The 20,213-nt window shown below is 37.4% G+C and overlaps 1 protein-coding gene across 4 annotated transcripts in view; it reads left to right on the plus strand.

The window, feature by feature from the left end:
• Positions 1-20,213, plus strand: part of LOC119650214 (cAMP-dependent protein kinase type I regulatory subunit) — a 193,179-nt gene that overhangs the window by 89,307 nt on the left and 83,659 nt on the right. The window lies entirely within an intron of this gene.

The following is a 20,213-nucleotide window of genomic DNA, read 5'->3' on the forward strand; positions in this document are numbered from 1 at the left end:
AAACATTTCGACTGTCATGTAAGGCGCCATAAGATATAATATGAAATGTATTAGGATATTCCATTTAGGAGGGTCATTCATTCTGATTATTGGAATTATTTCTATTTATATAGTGGCCTAAAGTTTCTATGAAATACTGACAGGAAGTCCTTCTGTGTAAGGTGGATCTGCTTTCAGAGAATCTTTCTACATAGTCCTTACCCAAAGAAAACTGTTAATTTTTCCTAAGTTCTTGGATCTAACAGTATATAACGTTTTAGAGAAGTGGTGAATCGACAATTTTAGAAATAGGCAGGAGCATTCTGAACAGAGTATCCATGATTTACTAAGATGAAGGTGCTGTCAGGTTATCTGTTGGTCAGATAAACATACGCCCTTTTTGAAGTGCCTACTATGCCTGTTAACTTGCGTACTTTTAATCGCTCATCATCGTCCGGATATCTGAGCGGTTAGATCACAAGGCTGTCGTACAGAAGGTCGCGGTTCAAATTTCAGTTCAACTTAGTGGCATTGGACTCTGTATCGTGATTTGACGTTGCATATCAGTCGACTTAGCTATGAATGAGTATCTGAGTCAAATCAGAGCGTGAGCGAGCGCAATGCTGATCACATTGACCCCCTATAGGGTACTGTAGTCCCGTCGTGTACCGTTGCCAGTTTTGAATGAAATGTTCTAAAACATGTCAATTGGATTATTGCGCCAAAAATAATCATAATTATTATTATCAGCCAGTACTGCTTTGTGGATTTTCGCCATTTCTGGAGTCGTCACCTCATTTGTTCGACCACTGCGATTCTCATCTTGGCAGGTCGTACGGCGGTTTAAACTATTCTATCCAATGTTTTACTGTTTTAAACGAAGTAGCAGACTCACCCAGAGTAGAATCTCTTTCAGCTTTTATACTGGTTACGCTCGGGTTTTCCAAATAAAAGTATTGTATCATATAACGATGACCAATTTTTTCCATTTTCACAAATTCGCTGAAAACATTCACTATTGATGACTGCCAAACCAATACCAAACAACGTGGCGTCTTCAAACTTGAAAAATATGCTTTATAGATTGCATTGTTGTATTATATAGATTTTTCAAATAACTATCACTATCTCCATGCCAGGCCGGGTACTTATAGGATCACCCACGTCTGTGGTCAGTATATCCCTCGGCCTTTATTATTATTTATTCGTGGGCTAGTCCACTATGATACTCCACCATGATAATATCCCATCCTTTCGATTGGTATTCATGGCTAGTATATTGTCTCGTATTGATTGCACTAGCATATTTTAGCATTATACTCATTTTTTTAAAAAATTTTGTAGGTACAATACGGACGGAGTTATGGCTGTCAAACGTTAATTCGTAATGTCAAATAAAAATTAATGCCTCCAAGGTTAAATAACGCAAAATCAGCAACTTTTTGTGGGTAGAAATTGATTTAAAGCTCATTCAAAGTACTTGAAAAGGTCTTTAAAATGAGGTACGGTAGAAATCAGTGGAATAAATAATAACGAAGCTACCATCAAAACAATGTAATTACGTGAATTTTTTATATAAAAATCTAGAAAAAGAAAACCTGGTTTTCTCATATAAATTGAAAGTAAGTCGAATCCTTTGAGAATCTACTGAATATAACCCCCTACAATAAATTCCGAAAATTTGGTGGATATAGAGTGCGTAGTTTCAGAGAAAAGTATGATTAATCCTTTCTTCCTTTTTATTTAATATGTTTTGTTTCTGCTAAATATCATTTTTTCATGAAATGCATGGTTTTCGAGTTATTTGAGAAAAGCCGTTGAAAAACATGCAATTTTCAATGAAAAAAACGACATGTTTAAACATGAATAACTCGGAAACTACTGCTTGGATGAAAAATTTTCATTCAATATTTTCTGCTTAGAATTGACCAATTAATCGATTTCTGCGGTTATTTGGAAAATAAAAATTTATACGCACATCGGCGCTATCTAATTTTTGTTTCTTATGCCACTCTCTACCTCTACCCCAAATTTCCTGTCAACCGGTATTCACTGAAAGAATTCGGTGGTTGAAAGCTTGACTGACTGGGCTATTATGCGAGCTCTTGGTTCTTCGAAGGATTTATTATTGTTGTTCTTGATATTTACCGTCGCAGTTACCTCACGACTTTCCATTTGCTCAACGATAAGATTCTTGATTCGTTCACACTTTTTAAGTCTGAGTATTACCCTGCATACGTCTAAGGTAGAATTGCCGGTAGTAGTATAGCTAACGTCTGGGCCCTTGGTTCAGGCATCTTTTTTTTACAGGCTTCTTCTAGCTTTAAGTTATCTTTCAGATAGCACATATACATATATAAAGCTTATCTTCTTTCTGACGTTTGTTATTTCTAACTCACACCTGCTTTTGATCGTTTCTGGTTTTCTTCGACGGGCGAATCTTTGGATGTGTGTGCTAACTTGCTTGTCCAGCCTGCTCCTTTTCGGCGTTGTGTCCAATTGAAAAGAAAGAAACTCCGACTAATTATCTTCCACTGGATACTATGTAGTTACATAGTGTAAAGTTAAAAGCCTTCTTTTTTTACTCATGTTTCGACTTATCCTTCAACATAGGTTCCTTAATACAACAAATCCGATCCTTTTCTAACATTTCTACACTTTTCTGAAAAGAAAACATTTATATTGCTCCTTAGCGATCATTTCATTATTTTATCCAAAACTTTTTTCTTCCTTCTTCGAATCCAAGAAATATCCAAAAGCCGCTAGGGTTCTGAATCTGGAGGTAGATGCGGAATCAATTCAAAGTATAATTCTGAAAATTTAACCATTGTTGCGGCGGACTTGAGACCCAATGTTTCACCAACATGCGAAGTCCCGAATCAGTTTAAGAAATGGCTAATCCTATTATAATAATACGAAATTTGGTAGAAAGGTGGGACTTATGAATGCCCTCGTATGCAATGAGTAACATAGTTTCACGTCCAGTTTAAAGGAGGGTGAACAGTTTTTTTTCAACGAATATAGTCATGTGAGCCATGAAATTAAAGGTCTCGATTAGTACTTTCCGAAGCCGGAATTATTTTTGACATTAGCTGCAAAGGCGAGGAGTGTGGGGGTTTGAAATAGTGCTGCGACATCGATATCGCGTTTTTCATATCGATGTTTTGCTAGCAAAATTGTTTCAGTATCGATATTTTTGTCCTATATTACTCTGATTTTTGTGTTATCGCCTTCAATTATTTCAGTGTTGCATTCTATCTCTCCTGCTACAATTCTTGATCTATAATCCCTCCATAGCACTCAATATTTTTATCGAACAGAAATCAATAACTTCTTCGTCGCCCTTGTCAAGTTCTGGAAGACTTCCATTATTCAGATTGACGAACCCTGCCTTTTTCAAACAGTTTGGTATTGTGGTGAGAACAACATCTTCACTATGATTCCATTATCTTCTTCTTCTTTTTCTTCAGTCTTTGTCCCGTTCACAAGCGGGGTCGGCTTGTCGTGATCGGTTTCGCCATTTGGCTCTATCGAATGCCTGATTTGGGTGCAATCTCGAGGCTTTCAAATCCCCATGTAGTGTATCAAGCCACCGTTGTTTAGGTCTGCCTTTTGGTCGTTTAACATCGACTTCAATGTTCAGACAGCATGAATTGCGTGACCATACCATCGAAGATGCCTCTCTCGCAATTTTTCCACGATCGGTGCAACCCCATAACGATCGCGGATATCCTCATTTCGGATGTGATCTAAACGTGTGACGCCACTAGTCCAACGCAGCATCTTCGTCTCCATTACCACAAGACGCCGTTCATTGTCTTTTATAATCGGCCAACACTCAGAACCAAAGAGAGCGACTGGACGGACGACATTCCGGTACTATGATTCCACTATAACCGAACAGTCGAATAAAATCTGATTCTAAATAGTCCAATTCATCTAAGCTGTCTTTGAATTATAATATGGTACTTGAACTGTCTATCTCTCATTCCTTTGAATGAGCTTGTTTGGCACTTTATCGGACTCATACGGTATACACATTTGTACCCCAGGAAGATTATCCTTGCAATATGCTAGTATTACTCGAGAAGATGCTTTATAGTATAAGGCTGATTCATCCGTGTTATATATGCAACTATTTTCATATTCTGAGTTTAAGAAGCGAAAACATTTACCAATAAGTTATTACCAGCTTGGTGGTCAGCTCTAGCTACTTTACCGCTTGTTTTATGAAAAGAAACATTTCCACGGGTTTTCCATCTATGAAGCCAACCAGAAGTGGCCTCCAAACCATGAACGTTAAATATTTGAGTTAGTTTGATGGAACTTTCTAGGATTATCTGGCCTTTAAATACTTAGTCACACATAAAATCAGAAAAGCAAGGAAAAATCAGTAAACAAATAAACAAGTTGGGAAAGCGGTAGCTAGACGCTTCAGGTATGAAAGGTTTTGTGTATTTCTTTTATAAATAGATTTGAGTGTACATTTGTCCTATTACTAAAAATTATAGTAATGTAATGTACTAATATTAATTTTATTTGAAGGGATATCGGTGTGGAGGGTATTTTGGGGCTTAGGCAGCGTACAATGGCAGCCTCTTGACTTTTTTCAGATTTTTCGGCTAATTAGTTTCTGAGACTGGATCCATTAAAGAAATGATGAATTTCAACCCACCGCACTCACCACCTTTCCAACAAATGTCAAAACTAAGACCAGTACTAATCGAGACCTTTAATTTGATACCCAACATGACTATATTTGATAAAAAAATTCGACGTAGAAGGATGTAAGTGTCCGGATAGCTGAGTGGTTAGAGCACAAGGCTGTCGTACGGAAGGTCGCGGTTCAAATCTCGCTGGCGGCAGTGGGATTTGTAACGTGATTTCACGTCGGATACCAGTCGACTCAGTTGTGAATGAGTACCTGAGTCAAATCAGGGTAATAATCTCGGGCGAGCATAATGCTGACCATATTGCCTCCTACAGTGTTCTGTAGTGTACCGTTACGGTCTTGAATGAAGTGCTCTAACACACTTCAAGGCCTGATCCAATATGGGTTGTTGTGCCAACGATAATTATTATTATTAAAAGAATGTAACTCACTATATACGCGAGCGTTCACAGTTCCCACCTTTCTACCAAATTTGGTGTCAATCGCTACAATCTTTTCCGAGAAAAATGCTTGTGACGGACAGACTGACAGACCGGCAGACAGTAAACCGATTTTAATAAGGTTTTGTGTTTACATAAAACCTTAAAAAATATGCATCTGAGTGTGGCACGATGTTGCCATTATTTGCTTAAAAAGGTAGCTTAACCGTATCTAAGCCCATGGCGTGTCCCTAATTCGCCTAAATTTCTTTTGCACTTAAAAGTATTTTACAGATATACCTGTTGTAATTATCAACCAGACTCTAGAGCAAATTTGAAGGAAAAAACATGTGGCTCAAAGGATGCGTGCATGCAGAAGAATTTCCTTACTTTTAGGGTCAATTGAATCTGCTTCTAAAAAAGCATGTGGGGAGGAATTCTCTCACGTTCCTAGTTTCAAAGTAGCAGCGATTGACACCAAATTGTTTGTAAAGGTGGAAACTGTGAACGCTCATGCATACAGTGAGTTACATTTTGTTAAGTCGAATTTAAGGGGAGGTCCCCATACATGAAAAAGGGGGGTGTACATTTTTTTTCACCAAATATAGTCATGTGAGGTATTAAATGAAAGGTCTCGGTTAGTACTTTCTTAGCTGGTCTTAGTTTTGACATTTGTTGGAAAGGCGGGGAGTTAGGGGGGTTGAAAGTGATCATTTATTTAACGGGGCCATTCACAGAAACTGTCCAACCGAAAAATCTGAAAAAACTCAAGAAGGTACCACTATATGGTGACTAGGCTCTGAAATACCTTCCATACCGATATCCCTTCAAATAAAGTTGATAATAGTATGTTACTATAATTTTCAGTAATTGGCTACAAAACCCCCCTTACGTTCATCCTAGCACCACGAAGCAGCAATGTAGCCTATAATGTAGAGCTTGATCCTACCAAGCTTGGTGGAAATCGCACTACTAACAAAGTTATAATAGGTCAAAGTTGTCATTTCTTTGGAAATTCAGTGCATATCACGTGTTACGTAATAATGGGACAAATTCACACTCAAATGTCTTTTTAAAAGAAATACACAAAACATTTCATACCTAAAGGGTCCAGCTTCCGGTTTCCCGACTTGTTTATATTGATATGAATTAACTAACTTCTAAAATTGAATTTTATAGCAGAAAATGAATGCAGCTTATGGGAGGGTCATTATAAATTGATTCAAGTAGTTTGGAAACCTTCAGCCGAATTAGATACCCCGAATCCGATGCGTCCCAAATTCTCGACGCCATGTTTCAAGAATATACTGAAATCGTGAAATATTTGCGTTATGGCGACATCGATTCCGTACGAACGAGGTTTTCACCTGGGCAGGATATTGCAAACTGTGAGAGATGTTGCCTCTTGAGAGAAACACTACATAAGCTTGTTTTTATTGCATTAACTTTCTTTCTTTCGTGGTGCAGGCTTCAAAATTGAAATAAACACTGAATTGAGCGGTTAACAAACACACTGCGTACTCAAAGATGATTAATGTTTTCATCGTTATGGATGTCTTCTAATCCAAACATCGATATATGCTAACATCGATGTTTTTTAGACGATGGCGCAGCACTGGTTTGAAAAGAGTCAGTGATTTCAAGAACACGTTCTCAGAAAATACGCAACCCAATTATCTGAAAAGAAATATGGTGGTCCATGCATATGGTATCTAAGTCTCAAAATATTCTCCGTATAGACACCTGTTTAAATAAAGTTCATAATAGTATATTACTATATTCATTATAAATCTATTTTTTCTTTAAAATTGACTGAGAACCCCCCTTAAGTTTATCCTAGAATCATCAACTTTTGGAGTAATATAGGCTATAGTATAGAGCATAGTACTAACAATCGCACTATATTTCTAATCGGGTTTTAATAGGTCAACGTTGTCACTTTTGAGCAAATTTCTTGCATTATAAGACTATGAATGTCAGTATCATACTAAAGTGACTGCTCTGACAAACTAAATGCATACATTTTACGAGCTAGGTACAAATGGTACAAATGCCCATTTAAATGTGCTTATTTAAGCAATACACAAAATAAACTTAACTCCTAATTTCACGCTGGGGGTCTTGGCTACCATGATTACTTAACTTGTTTTAGAACTAAAATAATACCTCTGCAAGTTCTACCTTGCATTGAATCATATTCCCTTTCTCAAATGAGCTTGTAATCATCGTTAAATTTTGATCGCCAACATTACGTTTCCTTGTTTATACTCGAAAGATAGTTACGATGTATTAAAACTAGTTTTCCTTACTCCCATTTTATTACTACATACTATGAAAGGTAACTTAAAATCTTTTCTGTGCGTATCTCTTTTCTTCTTCATATTTTGCACACGGCTATTCGACCGTGTCCGTATTTTCTCGAATATAAATTTCTGATCTCTCATAAATTTACTACGTACGAATGAAGATATTATAAATTCCGCGATTCAATTGCGAAAAATAGAAACAAACAGATTTTGTTTCCATCTTATTCGAAACGAGCCGGAATGATGTGACTTGATGGGTACCTTTCGTTGTGACTATCTTATTTAAATATAAAACATTTATTTGTGTATTAGGATTCGCGAGCTTGGATGCAGCGGAGGTCCACCCATTGCCATTTCCGAGATGTTTATTTCTTGCTTTATCCACTTATTCCACTCAATATCTTGTTCAGATTAACGCTCATACAGATGACGGCCTTATAGATAATTCACTTCCACTACGTGCGATTTCAGAGGCGAAATGTGATGTCTACGATGGCTTGCGCGCTTACATAACATGATATTAAGAATAGACACTTTTATCCGAAGAAAAATGTATCGTAGTGGAGGCTGTTTGGGATAGGTATTTATAGTAGTCATGTTAATAAATGTATTTTAAGAGATGTCGCCGAGGTGATATTATTTTGTGAAAAAATCACACTGGCAAGACGCTTAATGCTGATATCAATTAGGCTGAAGAAGAAACAGGACCGTGGGCGGAATGTTATCAATTTAATTGAAGCTTCCTTTCAAACGAGATTTTGGTCGAAACGAGTTCTAATGAATCCCAACTTGAAAGGGTAAGGTGGTTGGTTGTGGGAGCCGACTTCAAGGTCTTATCATCTAAACAATAGGATGTTTCATATTACTGAACGATACTCATTCTCGTAAGTTATGGTTAATAGATGAAAGTAAACTGCACAATTTCTGTACTTTCAAAATAGATCCGCATACTTTTATGGCAAATTATTTGCCATCTTATTTGCTTCATTATAGCAAATATTGAAACATATCGATTAAGCTATATTTATATTCTTATCCTTTGTAAATGAAAGGCATTTGGGCCGGCTACAATTTTAATTGGTTGGAAGTAGAAGTAAAGGGATTATGAGCATACATTCCCAAAAACCTTCAAATGTTTATGAACTGATAAATGTACACAATTCTACCACAGTTGCATAAATGAAACATTTGGCGTCAATTTATGTAATATGATTTATATTTGAGTATCTGAAGGTAGGAAAATATCAAGGGAATTTATTTTTGAAAGGTATACTCACATAATCAAAAAACCATCGGTTAAGTATAGTTGATAAGTCCAGCTTTGCTTGAAGCCTAGCTAGTGATAATTATCTAATGCCACATTCTGGAAATTGATGATTTCCACATCCAAGCCATCATTTTGCAAGGAATCCATGCTCAACTTGATGATTTGAAGTATGCTTTGCTGTACGAATACGTGAGACGTATGAAGCAGGTGCTGAATTCGCATTTCGGGGTATCCCTTCAATGTGGAGATACATCTCCGAATCTTCTCCATCATCTACCATCAGCGACCACCGGTTCTCTATTCCTTTCAAGTAGGTGGGATCGCCCAAGCGTAATTGCTCGGCACTTTTGCTAGTTTTAGGTAAAATCTGGCGTCAACCGAGATTGTAGCAATTAGAAGATATAGGTCTAAAAAATTCATAACTGGAATATTCAATCTTATTTCTTAATTTTATTATATGTCGTCATTACATCTAGCGTAAAGTAGTCTTTGTTCAAGAGGTTGCTTGGGAAAAATTATTGTCAACGACAGCAATACAGTGTTAAATATATCCGTTCACGTAATGCTTATAGTTCAATTAGCTTTCTTCTAAGTCCGGACTTATTGTCATCTGTACCAACAGCGAAGACTGGTCCCGCAACTGATATCATTTTCAAAATGGCGCCAACTATTCAGTGATTCAACGACAAATAAAATACTCGTACTCCCGAAGATGCACTTGGGAAGGGAACGTGGGGCGTTTTGCAATCAAGGGAAAGAAACTGTTAATATGAGATGTTATTGACACTTATGATTTTCCAATTTTTCTTCTTTTTGCATCGCAAGGAGATGTTTCATCACTTCACTTTTATACTTAAAATGAAAAGAACATTCTTTTGAAAATGAAAAGAACATTCTTCCTCACTCCCTGGCAATTTGGCAATCATAAACAATTCTTCACTAGTCCTCTATTAAGGTGGAATTTTCTCTTCCACCGCACTTTATTTCTTAAAAAATTCTTGCATACACAGTGAGTTCCATGTTGCGTGAAATTATCTAACGATTTTAGTTTTCAGTTCATTAATTTATTCCAACTGGATTAACGAACGCAGCGTAGTTTTTCAGAATTATGATTGCTATTTTGTCAAGGCTGGCCAATATTTTCTTGTGGTTATTCCTGATAGTGGTATAATTCGAATTTCGGAAAGAAGCCTGGATTTGAGAAATTGAATCAGGTTAATAGTGGTCGGCAAATGGCTGGACCCGGAGTTGGATTTTTTGGGTAATGGCCGCATCCTCACTGATCCTAAGTACTGTTTTTGAGAAGAAAAGGTAAGTGGAGCCAAGATGCGTGGTAGTTTGTGCAAAGGAATAGGTTAGACAACAGTATAGTTAGTGGCCACTGTTGCTTAGGTGAGATCCCCACACTTTTTGCCAGCTAGCGGTTCTATACGGACTCGTGCCTACGATAACGACCGGATATGTGGAGTTAAGGCTCAACTCAGTGATCCTAGCATCCTAGTTTTCATGACGGCGCTGAACATCTGCATAAATCGCGTATATTATTCGGTCAACTATCAGAAGTCTGAGTTGGTTGGGATTTGAGTGGTTGATGATTGTGGAGTTAATCGACGATTGATTAGCGGAACCGAATGAATAAAGGCATTGTGATCATGCATCTGATAGGTTTGGCTTCTATAGCTGGCAAACTGGAACTAGAACCTGGCAAAATTTAGACTCGTCCGGTAGTTTGAAGTTTTAACTCGGCTCGTGGGTGTAGTCGCTTCTGTCGCAACTACATTAGAAATGACACTGGTGTCCCCCATCCGAAAGTATTGATTTATGGAAGATTCGCTCAAAGCTAGAGGAGTTTCCATTAAAAAAATCGAAAATGACTCTTTTGTGGTTTTAAAATTATAATTATTGTTGATTCTGATTGAGCATAATCGCTTTGTTGGGAGAGAGGCACGCGTCTCGCCTTCGAATCGACTTTGACACCTTCGAATAAACTGATCGGCTGGCTTTGGACTCTCGAGTAAGATAGCAGTTCTCTTAGGAGCTCGCAAATCGTATTCTTCTTCTTTAAAGCCTCGTTAAATTTGTGTAGGCGGCTGTTATTCTGTTTCGAAACAATGATTGACTCTCGATTACCGACGCACGGATGCGTTGGACCCGGTTAGCTGCAAGTCTCGCTTATACCTAAATATAAACATTGTTGGGCACACTATCCAGTCACGATGCTTGTTTATGTGTCAAACAAAGTATCTAAACGAGCGATCATTAAATGTGGAGCATACCGTATTGGGCGGATGCTTCCGGATGAGTTTAAATTTATATAACAATAAAACAAGTCGGAATACCGCAAGCTCGCGCTTCGAGTATAAAGGTTTTGTGTTCATCTTATGTGAGAAACTTCTACGCACATTTTCCGTCCGTATACAGCTAGAAATCTAACATATTCCTTCACATTGTTTCAAACTACAAACTAAACAAATGAACTGCCTATTACCGAACACTCCCCCATTAATATTGTTATACAAATGACCCAAGAATTTAAAAGAAAATACTGTTTGGTATTGACGAATTGATGTGGGTTGATGACGTCATACCCATTGTAGAACGCACGAAATTCACAACAAGTGGCAAAGTTTCACCCTCTATAAGTTTGTTAATAATAGATGGATTTTCTTCAAACTTGACCAAATTGTGTTTAAGGCTTAGATTTCGTTTAGATTCATCACTGTGATTTTCTCACACTTCCACTTACACTTTTTGTGGGTCATATTTTGAGCCCTCACTCGCCTATGTTTCACCCAATATCAAATATGGGATCAGTTTCGAAAAGTACTAATTGAGCCCTTTCATCTGATACCCCACACGACCACATTTTGTGAAAAAAAAATTTGCACCCTCCATTCACATGTATGGGGAGCCCTCCCCTTAAAGTTAACACAAAATGGCGCCACTTGCTGTATGTAAAGGGAACATCATACCACACGTTCTCACCAATTTTCGTGACAACCGATCCAGCTGTTTCCGAATAAATCGATTGTGACAGACAGACGGACAGACAGATATCGATTTGATTCTAATAATGTTTTATTTCACAGAAAACCTTAAAAAGTGAGGTATTAACTTAGCTACAGGTTTGATTATCCTACTAACATGCGGTGCAAGATGCATTCAACAAGAATCTTGCATAGCTTTGCACTATATAGAGGATTGAATACTAAACTTATTTTAAAGTTCTTTGGTGGAACGAACTTGCAACCTATGCGTATGTTATAGAAATAATTGAGGAATGGTTGTGGTGATTTCACATTTGAGGGTAAGATGATATAAATATCATAAAGACTTCCTGCAGTCGTATAGCAATTGAATAAAATAATTTGTGACTCATTTCTGCTAATGATGTTACTTGAATTTGCGTGCAGATAATACTACAGTGTCGCCTTGAACCTCTTTTCTAGGGAGCTTCATGTGATAGCTCCAACGTGAAACTTTGTGTATTTCAGACAGTTCCATTGGAAGGAAATGTAAAATTCGTTGTGCTTCTATGGCGATTATATCATGCTCCTGAATGCTAATTGAATGTTCATGTAGATGATTCGCTTGCTAATCCGTCAATGTTGTTTGCCTTCGCATCTTCCTTATCGCATCATTATTTTATGTGGTTCATTACACACAGCACGTGTATTAGGAAAATTGCATCAATTCTGTTTTCTGGGCAAATAAGATCCCACGCAAGTCGGAATGATTTGATATCAAAGTGACGTAGGCTACGAGTTTTGTGGAATCTTTGCTTCCTTTGGTATATGGACCACGATTGACATGGGGGGGTTTCACGTTTTTGCTTATATTCAAACTTGCGTGAAGATTCTTCCAATAAAAAGAAAATATATTCTGGACTAGTATACAGAATATTTTCTTTCCATTTCACTATGTATTGCACTTAAGTGTTTAGACACTTCTTTATTTTGTTCAACTGGTTTCACATCTCTTATTGATTTTATAAATATGGTATGAAATCAGCTGAACAAAATAAAGAAGTGTCTAAATTGGTGACCCCGACGTGATCTAATTTTAAGGTAAAATGAACTGTTCTATTCTATCCGAATTCCTTTAATTGTAACGAACTAAGGGATACCGTACAATACACACTATTAAAAAGATTTCTTTTCATTTCTTTCCGTCATGCCGTCAAGTCATGGCACTCTGCTCTCCACTCCTCTGGCGCGGTCTAAACTGAGTGGAGAGCGCCAGTGGCGTCATCTGTCCGCTCGCATTCGCAACATTCAAAATAAATTTCGAATGCCGCGAATCCAGTCGCGCCACAAGTGTATCAGATCACAGCAGTATACAGAAGGAAACTAAAACGTTCAACTATATTGATATAAAATTTGGTGGAACGGTGGGAACTGTGATTCCCCTCGCGTGCGCGCTGAGTTCAAAGAGGGGAGGGGGATCCTCATACATGCAAACTGAAAGTGTATATTTTTTGTAGAATGTATTCATGTATCAAATGAAAGTTTGGTTTGAAACTGATTACGAAACGGCGAAGTGAAGGGGTCACCTAAATTAAGGTGCCATCCTCAGAAGCTACCCACCAGAAAAATCTGTAAAAAATAATGATGGTGCCTCTATGTGATATCTGGGTTCTAAAATACCTCCATACCGATATCTCTTAAAATAAAGTTAATAATTGTATGTTAATATATATTTAAAATTTACTGTGAACCTTTAGGTGGTTCATCCTAGACCTCCCCCCCTCCTCTACTAATATAGGCTTTATTATAGAGTTAGTTTGGTCGAGATTCTACTATTATTAAAAAAGTTATAATAAGTTAAAATTGTCTCTTTTGCATCAAATTGGTATGCCGTAGGGGATAAAATGTCAGTACCAATCGAGTGTGTTCAAACTATATACACGACAAACTATACAGAAATAAAACAATCGTATACTCGAATATTATTAAATAAAAGGTCAACAAAACCTCTCATACCCGATGCGCTGAGCTTTCGGTTTCCGACTTGTTCTTCTTTCGCAGCTTCATAGTCTACAATGAACCAGAATTTCTTGTACACACTTTCCGCTGAATCTTTCATCCAGGGTAGAGGCAATTCATCAACTCACGGTACCCTGGAAACAGCGTTACAGAAAGTGGAAGTCAGGTGCTGGTTGCTCTTTTTATTTTATCCGTAAACTCGAAATGGGTACGAATCTTAGTGAACGAAAATTACCTAGCTCAAGCTTAAGCTAGTCGAACCAATTTTTACATTGGTGATACATGTTGCGTTGAACCTGAAGCGTTGTCTATCCACAATCGTGCAGCCTCCAGGCAACAATTGCATTTATGTTTTTTTGTGTTGGAAGGTACGGCGAAGCACCGTTGTCTAAATAAAAAAAATCCCAGACCAAATATTTTTTTTATTCTACTGTTATTATTTTATTTATCCAATTACGTGAAGAAACGGATTTGAAAATTAAATAAGCTAATGAACGCTTTAGAAAAATACTGCTGCGGATGGGGTCAGGAACCATAGCTAATAAATTTAAATCTAGCTGAAAGAAGTCTTAACGTAGTAATGATTTTATAGAATGGAAAGCAGTAAAACATACATTAGATTCGCACTTGTTTTATCCTGACGTCCACATCTCTCATGATCATCAACAAATTTCAGATATTTACGCCAATTCGTCGACATATTTTATTTGACTTTTGGAACCATCGCTTGTTATTGAACCGAATCAAATACGCACCCTAATGAATAAGCTTTTTGTTGATATTAGCTTTTAACGGTATATAACAAGTGTGGGAAAAAAAAACTACGATACTGTTTACGTCTCCAGTCCCAGTAATCTCTGTCTAGGCAGATGATAACGTGTATAGTCGAAGTAGTTTTAGGTGGAAGCTTATATATTGAATTGTCACGTACAGTGGTGACAAATTTGATGGAATCATTGCACAAAAATGCACTTCACATATGGAACTTTCTCATGCTTTCCTTAAAAAAATCAACACCCATTTCTGTTGTTTGCATTATTTTATCCAAACGAAGATAATTTGGTATCTTTGGTATCTCTGAAAACATGGTGTTCGCAGTTCTTTACTTATACCCATTTTTACAAAATTTCCCATGTCTTAATGTATCAAGTTTTTCGTCCCATATTGTTGCCTTCTTTCTAAGAGTTGCAAATAGTGGGTGCAACACATTATGTGTTGTATTATTATAATAATCGTTGGCGTGACAATCGATATTGGATCAGGGCTTTGAAGTGTGTTAGAGCACTTCATTTAAGACCGTAACGGTACACTGCAGTACAGTAGGAGGCTATGTGGTCAGCATTGCGCTCCCCCGAGATTATTACCCTGATTTGACACAGGTACTCATTCACAGCTGTGTCAACTGGTATCTGACATCCAGTCACGATAACAAATTCCTCTCCAACCAGTGAGATTTGAACCGAGACCCTGCTAGTCAAACTTATGTATTATATAAAAAAATTAGATAGCGCGAGCTGGACGCTTCAGATATGAGAGATTTTCTCTTCAGGGTAATTTTTGTTGACAACAGTTCTATTTGTAGAGAGATTGTCTTGTAGTTCATATGCAGCTGGGGAGAATACTCTCCCCCGAGGTTAGTTCGCTGAATGTCGTAATTTGAGATCTTCAACTTCGGGACGTGTAGCGACTCCCTCTAAAACCAAAAGAATTTTAACTATACGTTGCTAACATATTTTCAGAAAATATGAACCTGAATGCAGGTGAAAATAAACAAAATTAAATGCTGACAAAAATTATTTCAATTTTCACAATTTTTTTTCATGTAAAAAAGGCATTCTTAAAAATATGATATCACAAATGCTCTATTTTTCGTAATCGAATCGTATCTCCAAATTTCGTAATGATCGGTTTATTACTTTTTAAATTAAAATGTGAAAAAGCCATTTTGCGAAAAAAAGGTTTGGAAAAAAATTCTTTGGGAAGCCACTTTTCGAATATGGAAACATTTCTGACTTTTAATTACAAGCGAAATACAAATACAAATGCACTAGTAGAAGGGACGGACCCCGGTGGAAAACAATTTGTGTCTTTTTTCCTTTTGAAATAATTTTGACTCCTAATTTTAGTATTCTAATGAAAGTTACTTAGGAAAATAAGGACCTATCTCTGTCTGCGATTTTTGGCGATGTTTTATGTTCATCATCACTTCTGCGTCGTCTTTTATGAGTTTGTAATGGTGGTGAATTCTTGGTTGTGTGTAAAATACTATGAAGATGGAAATTGGTCCACACAGCAAGTCGGATACACGAATACAAGGCGAACTACCATCTAAAGTAATCAAATGATCCCAACAACTCGTAAAAATGGTGATGTCACATTTGACCAAAATGTGAAGACACGATCAATCAAGTAAACTGAAGTCCCATTGAGTACTTTGAATTGCATTGACGTATTTGCAAGATTGTTTTGCAAAACAATGGAAGTATTGGGAGCATTTTAACAAGAATGGCAAAAAAAGTATAATATTTTAGGGGTTAACCACTTACAGTGCGAAAAATAGGTCATTTTAAGGAAAACTGCGAAACCTTTTTGAACGATCATTCTCAAGTGCATACATTGAGCAACTTTCATTAATTTTTAAGGTTTTGTGTGAAACAAAACCTTATTGGAATCGATTCGATGTCTGTCTGTCCGTCTGTCTATCTGTCACAGCCGATTTAGCAGCAACTGACGTCATTTTGTGTTAAGTTTAAGGGGGGCTCCCCATACATGTGAAAGGAGGGTGCAAAATTTTTTTTTCATAAAATGTGGCCATGTGGGGTATCAAATGAAAGGTCTCAATTAGTATTTTTACTTTTCGAAACTGGTTCAATACTTGATATTGGGTGAAACATAGGGGAGTGAGGGCGCAAAATATGACCCCGAAAAAGTGTAACACGTCTCGTTCTCAGAACCTATCCAACCGAAAAATCTGAAAAAAATCTCAGTAGTGCATCTCTACGAAATCTAGGCCTCAAAATATATCCGGTTCCGGTATCTGCACAAATAAAATTAATAATGGTATATTTCCACATTTTAGAAATTTACCCGGCACCCCCCTATGTTCATCCCAGAAGTACAAATTTTGGCGTGCGTATAATGAAGAACATAATTGTTTGAAGAAAATCCAATTATTATTAACAAAGTTATAGGGGGTGAAACTTTACAATTTTTTGTGAATTTCGTGCACTCTACAACCTGCATGACGTCATCATCACATATCAATTCGTCAATACCACAACGAAGTAAGTTCGTATCAATTGGGTGGAAAAGGATTATTTTGTTTTAGTTTTTTAGTAATTTGTATGTGAATATCAATTATTCCAACGAGATATGTGTGTATGTAGGTATATAGTATATGCGTGCTAATGAACTTTGCGGGTAGAGCCTAATTCAGATAGATATAAGAAGTAAATCGGAAATATGGGTACGATCAATTTATATACGTGCCTATATGTGTACAGTATTCGAAAATAGGCAGTTTGTTTGTTTAGGGTGAGCGTAACATCTACGAGTGTAATATGTACGTATGTCTCGTAGTTTTGTAGCTGTATACGGGTAGAAAAATGTGCGTTGAAATTTCTTAGATAAGATGAACACAAAACCTTTATACCCGAAGCACGAGCTTCCGGTATTCCGACTTGTTTTATTGGGAAATATTATACAGTTGCGCTACAAATGGTCGTCAACAACTGTATTTTTATTTTGCGGTAACCAAAATTGTGGCGAACTGGATCATCTGAACCAAAAAATATCGATGTATTTAAATAAAAATAAAACTAGGTAGCTTGCTCCTACTACAATATATTTTAATAGTTAGTAAATACGTATTTCGAAAGCTACTTACTTTCTTCCTCAGTACTTAAGCTACTAGCTAATATCGATGTATTTAGTTAAATAACAGCGAAAATTAGCTTTCCGAGTTTCGAAAAGATTAGTTCAGTAGTTTTTAAATAATTTTGGTCACCGGCTTGACCAAGGCCCATGACCCGGTGAGAAAGCAAACATATGTCATCGGCGTAGTCAACGTGTTTGAGGAAAGATGTCACAGTCCCTTGAACTGAAGGCAGTATGCAGAATGTCACCGATAATGATGAAGAAAGGTGAAGTGAAGATTTAAACTCCGCGCACTGTACGAGAATGATCAGTAGAGTATTATGGAATAAAATTTTGTTAATTAGATGAAAAATATTCACTTCAATTTACTAGAAAATTTTCATCTAAAACCCCTTAAACTTAAAACATTGCCACGCTATTTACCTGCCCATGTCGGCGTGCAATTATATGCATATTTTCCCGTTCAGCAATATGGAGACATTTATCGGAGAAATATTTTGAAATTCCGGATGTGCAGTCCCCTGCCCTAATGCATAAGCGGCATCTAGCTCTTACTCTGCGAATCAACCGCATTTTGGATCTTGTCAAGGACGGGTGGATTAAAGAATTCTTAAATGTTAGATATTGCCTTCTGTTTGTATATTTATACATAATAAAATAAAATTGTAGTTTGGACTAAGCTACTGGTCTATCAATTCTAAAGAATTCTTGTTTTTCTGTTAAAGTGTATATTATAGAAATCCGAGCGGATGTGCTGTTGATACATTAGCAAGCAACTTTGATATCTTTTCTTTTACGGACGCCATCGGCTTTACTCGAAGCCTGAGACTTAACTCACCCTAAAAACGCAGAAAAATTAGGAAATGTGTAGTGAGTCCCGCCTGAAACTTAAAAGGAATTCAATCTGAAACTGCAGATGTTTGTTTCCATGCGGGAATCATTATTTTCTTTTAACGTGAATACCCTAACGTGTTGAAGGCTCGGATGACAGAAGGGTGAGGTTTCGAGCACATTGAAGAATCTTCCTGAACGGAGGTATGAATTTTCCGCTCCTTTAATGCAAATCAACAACTACGACTTAGCACAGAAAAGAGTAGAAGATATTTCTGGGATTTCAAGTCTCCACGGGATATTTGTTTATTGAATTTCCCAGAATATGTTCTCAAGGAAAAAGGAAATTCTTATTAAAGAAAAGTATCATAAAAAAGTACATGTTGCAGTGCAACGCACCATCCTAAGAACTCTTCGGATAGAATATTTTCTTATGGTCTTCAATAGGAAAACAGAAGCATGGGAAACTTCGTTAAATAAACAACTGTATTTTAATTTTTTCACTATCTTTGAATATGAACTGGTGCTTGTATTTTTGTGGTGCATTTAATTGCCTAAAAATGATCGATTGGTTGTCGCGTAAAGAAAATAAGGCATTAATAAAATTCCAATTGAATTTACAATAATTTCTTAATTTGAACATTCCTTTCCCCTTTCTCCGGTGGAGATCATACATAATTGTGAGAAGCATCTTCAATTTCCATGGCGAAAGATACCGAGACAAGGAGGGCCGCCCATCTGTCGTAATCTTCACTTACGATCGAAGAGATTGCTGAACAGTGTGGACTGACCCCGAAATTAATATTGCTTCAGCAGTAACTCAAGAATTCAAAGAGCATATTAGAGCTGATGTAGAAGAAATCGTCGGTGAAAGTTTTATCACAATAATCATAATAATCGTAAAAAACCGAGGCGCGCACCTGGTTTCTACTTTTAATTAAAATAATATCACTTTCCACGCATCCATGCGTTTTCTTGAGTGATATATTGGGTTGGGGAAGAAGAAATGTCGTATTTGTGATCGAAATTTGGCGCTTTATTTAACATACTTAGAGTTATCCGATTCAAGTCAAATTCGCACCGTTTTGTTCGCGAACTTTTTGCCATTTAGAAGGCAATTTCATTATCCCCCCTTTATAAAACCCCCGTACTTAATTGCAAAAAACTCAGACGGCCAGTTTTCGCAAGCCTCTTTCAGACCAACTTAGTAGCACCAAGAGCGTTTTGCATGGACCGGAAGAGATGGTAATCACTTGGTGCCAGGTCCGGACTATACGGTGGGTGCGATAGGACATCCCATCCGAGCTCCCGCAGCTTCTGGCGGGTCATCAAAGATTTGTGAGGCCGAACGCTGTCCTGGTGGAACACAACACCATTCCTATTGATCAATTCTGGCCGCTTCTGGTCAATCGCCTACTTCAAACGGTCGAGTTGCTCACATCTACTGTGACCGACTGAGGGTCTGGCCATAGTTGAGTAGCTCATAATAGATAATTCCCTTACAATCCCACAAACACACAACGAAACTTTCCCAGCCGTCAATCTGGGCTTGGCGATGGTTTGGGCCGTCTCGCCGCACTTCGACCATGACCATCCGCTTCAAAAATGGGTCGAATTCGTTCCGTTTCAGCAGTGCATTACAGGCGTTAATTCGGTCCAACAGATTTTTTTATGTCAACTCGTGTCGCACCCAGACATCCAGCGTTTTTGGAATTCAATCTTTTGCAAATGGTTCCAAACGGTTTTATGGTCTATACCCAGTTCCTGGCCAATCGAGCGAATGCTCAGATGCCGGTCTACTTGGATGATTTCAACGATTTTACCGGTTTCTATGACGATTGGCCTACCAGTACGGTGTATAATATCTTCGACATCCAC

The sequence above is a fragment of the Hermetia illucens genome, chromosome 2 (genome assembly GCF_905115235.1).
Source record: "Hermetia illucens chromosome 2, iHerIll2.2.curated.20191125, whole genome shotgun sequence".
Taxonomy (NCBI): domain Eukaryota; kingdom Metazoa; phylum Arthropoda; class Insecta; order Diptera; family Stratiomyidae; genus Hermetia; species Hermetia illucens.